Genomic DNA, 9701 nt, shown 5'->3' with positions numbered 1-9701 from the left:
ACTTCTGGGCGTTGTGTCGTGCAAACGGGAACACGGCGCAGCATTGTGCGCTGGATGGGTCACAAGCTACGGCTTACGTTCTTCTCGCCCGTCTTGCATTGCGCTTTGAATGCGGATGATTTGAACGACGCGCCTATGAATTTCAAATTTTTCAAACTCCGCTGAAAGGCGGCACTGGAGCGAGCAGTTCCTAGAAATTCTTGCAAGCCCAGATCCGCCTGCAACCAACACTTTTCAACATGCTTCAGACGCGACTGATCTGCGCTGTGAAGAATAAAACCGCTTTCCACCCTCTCTCACGGCGAGTATCCCTTCTTCGCATTTTCTGGCGCCCTACAAACCGGTACTCCATCATCTTAACGATCAAGACCGAGGAAAGGATTTCGCCACAGGAAGCATGAAGCGGATCAAGGCCGAGCGAACGACTGAAGCTGAAGACTTGCAACGATGGACTGCGGGCGGTCCACGACAAGCTCTAGGGATCCATCACGGATGGTCTAGTCACGGAAAGCTACGTCTTTGTGGCAGTCTATGAAGACAACGCTTCAGTTACTGTGACATAATAACACACCTTACATCATGCCGCCCACATGCATGTCTCACGGCGCTGGTCAGATATGTATGCCACTCCACGCGGTTACTGTGCCACCGCGTGAAGCAGCTTCAGGTGCCAATAATATTGAGCAAAAGTGCTTGACTTAATGACGTCTCGGAGGCAAGTACAGCTGCAGGAAGTCGTGTCCTCGGCTATTCAATAAGACTTGGTCTCCGGCTCTCGCCTTCCTGACTCGAAATGCTTCGCTTCAAAGGAAAACCCATCGCAATGGGAGCGGCCTCCTCGGACATGTTTAAGCATGCTATCCACGATAACCAGGGTCTAACGAACATCGGATGCTTTCACTAGTTGAAGAACCTTCTCACTGGACAGGCGGCGAAGGCCATTGCCGGCATTCAGGCTGCGGACTGGCCCTATGAGAATGTCATCGCTATTTTCCTTTTATTTCATTTTTATTTCCTGAAAGACCCCACAAGGGGGCGTACGAGGGATAGAAACATAGAAACAAAGCAAGCCTATTGCAACGTGGTGTCAGTTGCAAGCACACTGCGACTTATTTTCAGTAAGCACTAATGGACAGGCGAGATAGCGCCGGTATTGTGAGGAAGGTCGTTCTAGTCTTTGGCAGCACGGGATAAAAAAATGTTGAAAAAGTAACAGTTCGATCGCAGGGGCGGAAAATTGGCTGTGCATGACCAGTGGGAAGAGATATGTATGTGAGCGGCATGATGCAAGTGGCGTTACTAAGCGAGGAATAGAAAAAATGCGAAAAAAAATTTAGTGCCCTTCCATTATCTGATGAAGGATAACCTGCGAAGCTGTATTGGGAAGACTATATTGACAACTATATCGATTTATATGGTTCTTCCTATATTGATTGAACAAAGGCACATACACGTAACTTCGTGGTTGTTATCGTCTTTATTTTGTCTCATTCGTTACCGCAGTGACTATAGCTTTGTGGTCGCTGTGGTATGCCGCGATCGGTTGTACTGCAATGATAGACACGTTCTTGCCAAAGGTTAAATCTATAGACGGCTGGTGACGCGTGGTCGGCACATTGACGTCCGTGTAGCACTCAATTCCAGACCATTCCGACAGGAAAGATACAATCCACTTGCCGTCGGGACGCGCTAGTGCGACGTTAAAGTCGACGATTGGTGAGCACACTATATTGCGTTTTATTGCACTTTTCGATCCTCCAATGGGAGCGAAGGAGCGCCGCCATCCCACGTTTTATATATGACCATGAAGGTCATGTGTCATAACATGGTCGATAATGACGTTCAGAGCGACCGCCGCAACTGATATCATGCGGCATCAGTTAGACCGGCCACTATAATTTTTTTTTCCATTCTACACGGCTCTTGCGCGTGGACACATTTTTCTTCAAAACCGAGCCACATACTGCTTCGCTGTAAAGAAAGAGCAGGTGTTATTCGGTGGCGAAAAGAAATTGGTTGTAAGCCAGATACCATTTCCAAGGCTGAAACACTGTTGTCAAATGAGTATGAGATCTGCATGAAACGTGTGGCACGGTTTTGTACAGTTTCAAGTTCATTGATGAGGCTTGTTTGGGGTGGGTTCCTATATGGCTGGCTCATATGCTAGTTTGGGTCGAATGGGTATTTTATGCGTAAGAAAATGATTAGCAATGTTAAAGCTAAAAATAAAGGGTGTTTTACGGTGGGTCAATGAATTACGGGAATTAAGTACTGGTCACTCCATTCCTGAACGGGGTCATGATTATGCTGGAGTGCAGCTTGGTCGGAAGTCTTAGCAGACAATAGCGTAATCTACCATTCAGTCACTAACATGCGGATTTGGCAAGATAACTGGACAGGCAAGTCTTTAATATATATTACGCAAAGGAGAGGACCGAGAACAGAACCTTGGGGAACACCGGATGTTAAGGGAGAGGATTGAAAGAGTGGTTGTTAAGAAGTACTAATGCGAGTTGCCAAGAATTTCTTTTTCCAGGCAAACTTATTGGGGGTCAAGTTTAACCGTGATAGTGTTAAAATTAGTCGCTGATGGAGTGCTTTCTCACACGCTTTTGCATAATCCAAAAAGATAGCATCAGTCTGTAGGTTAGTGTCGATATTAATATAAAAGTCATAGAAAAAGATGCCTCCCCCCAGGTGTGTCTCACATGAAAATTCTTTATGCAAGTCGTGCTGAGATTGTTGAAAGAAGTTATTTCAATCGACAAAATCTGGGATCGGCGAATAGCAAACATGCACCATAATTTTGCATGGAACGCTTGTTGCTGGTATGGGTTGGTAGATCAGTGGTGAGTATTTTTTCAGTTGATTCGAAGACAGGAGAGACCTTCCCCACTTTCTAGTTGTCTGGAAAGAGGGACTGACAATCTTTCTTTATATTCTGGTGTCTTAACTTCTTTTGTTTGTATTGTCATGTGTTCACAACTATAGATAAGGTTATTGGAAGCACATTTTCAAATCATATGCTGTTGACTTATTAATTAATTGTACTTATGCCACTGTATAAGTCATTGTTCTTCGCAATTCCTGATGTCATTTCATATGGACACTATAACTATAACTATAACTATGGACACTGTCGCTGTAAACCAATACTGCCTTGTAGAGGGGGTCATGGGCCTAGTCAAGCTGTCGAGACAGCTTTTAGCTCTTGACCTTTTCCAGAACCGATTATTTCTGGAAAAAAAAAAAAAGAATTAAGTTGAAAAGAAGAAAACACAGATAAAAGGAAATGGGTATGCTTGGTATTGTTTAACAGCTTGGGATTAATTCATCGACACCAGTTGATCAAGAAAGCTTTATTTTTTTTGTGAAATTCCATCAGGAGAAATTGGGAGCACAGGCACCGTCCATTGAATCGTACTACTTAACGCCAACAAGAACGGAAAAAAGTTCTCCAGTAAAGACGGAAGAAAATTTAGTGTCAAATGTATTAGTGCATTCGACGTCAGAGACTCTCTCACCGAGATCTTTAATCAGACTCATAGTGCGCGTTGTAGTAGGGTTAATGGTCTGCTCAAATTTTCGTGTCTTGTTTACCTCACATACTTGGAAAATCATACCTAAAAGAGGAACATGTTTCCTTATTGTTCTGCAGTCAGGTATGTGTCTTCGGCTATGTAGTATCCCATGCGTCCCATGCGTCTTCAAACTTATCTTGAAATTAAGCATAGCATTTCAAGCTGTAGGCATCAACACTTAGTTTGGTTTCTTCCTTCTTCTTTTTTCCGTTGTTTTCGTTTTATTTATTCATTTATTACATTTCAATATTTTCTATTGTTCTATTACATTTTTCTCACTAACAGTGGTTTCTGCCGCTCCTTCTATAATCTCTTTCAGGGACACGATAGCCCATAACAACCACGTGAATCGGGTAATAGAGGGCTGCTGTGCAGGCCGTTGACACGCCGGCTGGCCTTGTGCACAACACTCCTTTATTCTCAATTCGACACCCTCGCCGCTAACACACTTCGCTCGTTGCCATTGGTACGGCAACGAGCGCCTTACCCCCCCGCCTTACGACCTATCCCCTTTAGAACAACCCCACCTTTATATACTGTGGCGAGGAAAGCATATGTCGCCTTGAAGAAGACAAGTACACTTGTCGAAACGTTGGCTCCCGCTTTCACCTTGTTCTCATCGTCCCGTTCCTTCTGTCACGAAAGCAAGCCCATTTTCTTTGAGTGCGACTGTTTAGTACTACATCAAGCGCGTTAACCCAGCTGAGCAATCTACTGGGAAACAACTATCAGGGAACTTCCATGCCGATGATCTTGTCACTCGAGTTTCAGCTTCACAAGAAGTTTTCGGATATTCGAAAATATCCTCAGCAGAGAGGGAATGAAGCTTAAGAAGTGGGCAAGACATGACCACGGACTTCATCGACACATTCTACCAGGTTTGGATCAAATTGCGGCAGCAGCTACAACAAAGGTCCTAGATTTGTTGTGGAACGCTCACACCATAAAACTTCACATTAACATTGAGTCCGCGCTGAAGTTTCTTGAAGATAAGAAAGCCAGATGCGCTTTGTGTTTCAGACAACAGCCAGGCTCTTCGATGCTTCGGGGTGGCTATCCCCATTTCTTGTGAGAATCAAATTCCTATTCCAGAGACTTTGGGAACATGGAACTACGTGGAAAAAGAAAATTAAATTGTGGGGTTTTACGTGCCAAAACCACTTTCTGATTATGAGGCACGCCGTAGGGGGGGACTCCGGAAATTTCGACCACCTGGGGTTCTTTAACGTGCACCTAAATCTAAGTACACGGGTGTTTTCGCATTTCGCCCCCATCGAAATGCGGTCGCCGTGGCCGGGATTCGATCCCGCGACCTCGTGTTCAGCAGCCTAACACCATAGCCACTGAGCAACCACGGCGGGTGAACTACGTGGGAAGAAGCAATGCCTGCAGCATTACGCAATGCATGGGGAGCTTGGTGCGAAGAATGTAAAGGACTGAAAAAAGTTTCACTAACCAGGTGCGAGCTGAAAGTGACATCGACGCAGTCTGGGAGCTACCAGCTTAACGTCTTTGCTGACGCCAGTGCGAGTGCGTATGGCGATGCGGCATACCTCAGGGTCCAGGAAGAAGACAGCAGTACTGGCACTCAGCTATTGATTTCAAAATGCAGAACTGCCCCGATCAAATGAATTTCCATACCACGGTTGGAAATGATCATCGCTCCTTTAGCTGCTAGAGTGCTCAAGTTCTTGTGGGAGGCTCTTTCATCTAGAAACTGGGAAACAAAGGAGTACACTTGAACAGTCAACAGTCACACTTTGCTGGATTCGAAGCTCCGTCTTCACTATCATCATCATATATTTATGTCAACTACAGGACGAAGGCCACTGCCTGCGATCTCAATTACACCTGTCCTGCGCCAACTGATTCTAACTTTCGCCTGCAAATGTCCTAATTTGATCACCCAACCTAGTTTCTGCCCTCCTCGACTGCGCTGCCCTTCTTTTATCAACCATTCTGTAACTGTAAAGGCCCACCAGTTATCCATCCTACGCATTACATGGCGTGCCCAACTACATTGTTTCTCTTAATGTCAATTACAATAATGGCTATCCCCGTTTTCTCTCCGATTCACACCACTTTTTTCCTGTCTTAACTTTACGCTCAATATTTTTCGTTCTATCGCTCCTTGCGTGATCCTTAACTTGTTCTCGAGCTTCTTCGTCAACCTCCGTGTTTCTGCCCCATATGTTAGCACCGGTAGAATGCAGTGATTGTACACCTTTCTTTTCAATGATAGCGGTAAGCTCCCAGTCAGGTTCTGACAATGCCTGCCGTATGCACTCAAACTCATTTTCAGTCTTCTGTAAATTTTATTCTCATGATTAGGGTCCCCTGTGAGAAATCGACCTAGATAAACGCACTCCTTTACAGACTCTGGAGGCTCACTGGCGATGCTGAACTCTTGTTCCGTTGCCAGGCTATTTAAAATTATCTTTGCTGCATATTAATCTTCAACCCCGCTCTTGCGCTTTGTCTGTTAAGGTCCTTAATCATTTGTTGTAATTCGTACCCAATGACATCTGCAAATCGAAGGTTGCCGAGATATTCGCTTTGATCCTCACTCCTAAGCCTTCTCAGTTTAGTAGCTTGAATACTTGTTCGAAGCATGCAGTGAATAGCATTGGAGAGATTGTGTCGCTTTGCCTGACCAATTTCTTGATAGCTAACTTTCTGCTTTTCTTCTGAAGAACCAAGGTTGCTGTGGCATCTTTGTAGATATTTCCCAAAATATTCAAGTATCCCTCATGTACTCCTTGATTACCTAACGCCTCTATGACTGCTGGTATCTCTACTGAATCAACTGCCTTTTCGTAACCCATGAAATTTATATAGAGAGGTTCATTGTACTCTGCAGATTTCTCAATTACCTTGTTGATGACATGGATGGGATTCATTGGAGAATATCCCTTCCTGAAGCCAGCCTGTTCTCCTGGTTGACTGAAGTCGAGGGTCGCCCTTATTCAATTGAAAATTATCTTAATGAATGTTTTATGATATACTGAAAGGAAACTGATGGGGCTATAATTTTTCAATTCGTTAACGTCTCCCTTCTGATGGATTAGTTTAATGGCGGCATTCTTCCAGTTCTCTGGTAGTTAGGTAAATGAGAGTTGACAAGCTCCGTATACAAGTGAAAGCAGTTTATTTCTAACAGAGTCGCTAGAATCAAAGCAACAACCCCATCCATCTCACTGGAACACTGTCCCGGAAACTAAAATCCAACGGATCGGTTGACTCGTGGACTTCCACATAACTAGGTCTTAGAAAATTTACTCTGGTGGAAGGAACTCAAATGGTTGTCACACACGTGGGATTATTGGCCTACGTTCAATACCGTTACAGTATGTATAACGGCGGATGAACAAGTAAGTATCCTTGAGCTGAAGACGGGTGTTCCGGGTTTGATCAATGTGGCACAAAATACCCTTTTCAACCTAGAAAAGTTCGGTTTCCTGATCAAGACGGTACGTGTCACAGCTTGGATAGAAAACTGCTTCGTTAAGCGTCATTTTCCTAACTGACATCTACAAGGATAACTGTCTACGTCAGAACTTCAAGAAGCAGGGAATATATGGTTCGTGCAGGCATAGATAGATATGTACGGAGATGAGGCAATACAACTCGAAGATGAAGACAGTCTAATGAAGAATTCACCAGTTAGATTTGCAGCCATACATCGACGAAAATGACATAACGAACTCACCTCGAGAGCGGTGATCTCTTGTCCAGTGAGAAAATGGCGGTGCTTCTGCCGAACAATAATGCGGTAGCACTGCGTCAGGGGTGAGCATTTCGCACCAAATGAGCCATTTTGATAGTCGCGCAAATTGCTGCACCAAGTTGCAGCGAAACCGGAAAAACGACAGAAATTGCCTTACGCTGCGCCATTATAGTAACAGTAAACAACAGGATATAGAAACTCCATCTATAACTAGCGATGAGGTCAGAAGGGCCTTGCAAGATATGAAATGAAGAAGCGCAGCGGGAGAAGGTGCAATAACAGTCGATTTAGTCAAAGATGGAGGAGACATAATGTTTGGAAAACTGGCGTCTCTTTATACAAAGTGTCTATCGACTGCAAGGGTCCCAGAAAACTGGAAGAATGCAAACATTATACTAATCCACAGAAATGGAGACGTGAAAGAATTGAAAAATTATAGGCCCATTAGCTTACTCCCAGTATTATATAAAATATTAACCAAAATAACCTCCAATAGAATAAGAGCAACAGTCGACTTTAGTCAACCAAAGGAACAGGCTGGCTTCAGGAAGGGATACCCTACAATGAATCACATCGATATAATTAATCAGGTTATCGAGAAATCTGTAGAGTGCGATAAGCCTGTCTATATGGCTTTCATAGATTACGAAAAGCAATTGATTCAGTAGAGATACCAGCAGTCGGAGAGGCATTACGTAATCAAGAAGTACACACCGCTCACGTACATACCTTGGAAAATATCTACAGAGATTCCACAGCTGCTACCTTTATTCTACACAAGAAAAAAAAGGAAGATACCTATAAAGAAAGGGGTCAGACAGGGAGACAATCTCTGCAATGCTATTGACTGCGTGCTTGGAAGAAGTATTCAAGCTATTAAACTGGGAAGGCTTAGAGTAAGGATCGACGGCGAATATCTCAGCAACCTTCGATTTGCAAATGACATTGTCCTGTTCGGCGAAACTGGAGACGAGTTACAACAAATGATTTAGGAGCTTAACAGAGAGAGTGTGAGAGTGGGGTTGAAAATTAATTGGCAAAAGAGAAAAATAATGATGAATAGCCGGGCAAGGAACAAGAGTGCAAGATCGCCAGTCAGCCTCTAGAGTCTGTGAAGGAGTACGTTTCCCTAGCTCTATTAATCACAGGAAACCCTGACCATGAGAACGGAATTCATAGAAAAAACATGGGTTGGATCGTATACGGCAGACATTGTCAGCTCCTGACTGGAAGCCTGCCATTATCACTGAAAAGGAAGGTCTACAATCAGTGCATTTTACCAGTGCTGACGTATGGGGAAGAGACTTGGAGACTGACAAAGAAGCTTGAGAACAAGTTAAGGACCGCGCAAAGAGCGATGGAACGAACATCGCTACCCATAACGTTAAGAGACAGAAAGAGAGTGGTTTGGATCAGAAACCAAATGGGCATCGCCGATATTACAATTGACATTACGAGAAAAAAATGGAGCTGTGAAGGTCATGTAATGCGCCGGTCGGATAATCGTTGGACCATTAGGGTTACAGAATGGGTAGCAAGAAAAGGGAAACGTAGTCGGAGGACCGCAGAAGACAAGGTATAGCGATGAAATTAGGAAATTCGCGGGCCTTAGTGGGAATCTGCTAACGCAGGACAAGGGTAATCAGAGATCGCAGGGAGAGGCCTTCGTCCTGGAGTGGACATAAAAGAGGGTGATAATAACGATGATCGTTCTTTTTTTTTTTTTTGAAGTGACCAGTAAGCCTTCGTTCAAAAAACGTTGTTCTTGCTGACCGCCAGAACCACTTCGCTCGTCGCTCTCCTTCCTGGTGTACACTTAACGCCAGGCTTGTAGTGATAATCCGTGTATCGCTGCTGCGCTGATTTCCTCTCGCCCGCCACTCATGCGCTATAGAGGCATACATGAAACTCGGTGCAATGAAACTTAATACTCTGATAGTTCTTTTTTGAAGTGACTTGTAATCGTTCGTTCAAGAAAACGTTGTTCTTGCTGGCAGGCAGAACCACTTCGCCCGTCGCTTTGCTTTCTCGTGTATACTCGCCGCCAGCATTGCAGCGACCGTCGGTTTCTCCCTACCTCGCTGATTCCCTCTCGCCTGTTACTCATGCCCTACAGAGGCACACACGAAACGCGGTGCTATGAAACTTAATAACCAGTGATTGTTATTTTTTTCAAGTGACCAGTAAGCCTTCGTTCAATGAAACGTTTTTCTTGCTGGCAGGCAGAACAACTTCGCTCGTCGCTCTCCTTTCTCGTGTACACTCGCCGCCAGGATTGCAGCGACAGTCCGTTTCTCGCTACCTCGCTGATTCCCTCTCGCCTGCCACTCATGCACTACAGAGGCACACACGAAACTCGGTGCTATGAAACTTAATAACCAGTGATTGGTCTT

Source organism: Dermacentor andersoni, chromosome 3, assembly GCF_023375885.2.
Source record: "Dermacentor andersoni chromosome 3, qqDerAnde1_hic_scaffold, whole genome shotgun sequence".
Taxonomy (NCBI): Eukaryota; Metazoa; Arthropoda; class Arachnida; order Ixodida; family Ixodidae; genus Dermacentor; species Dermacentor andersoni.
Note: the sequence above shows the minus strand (reverse complement) of the source record.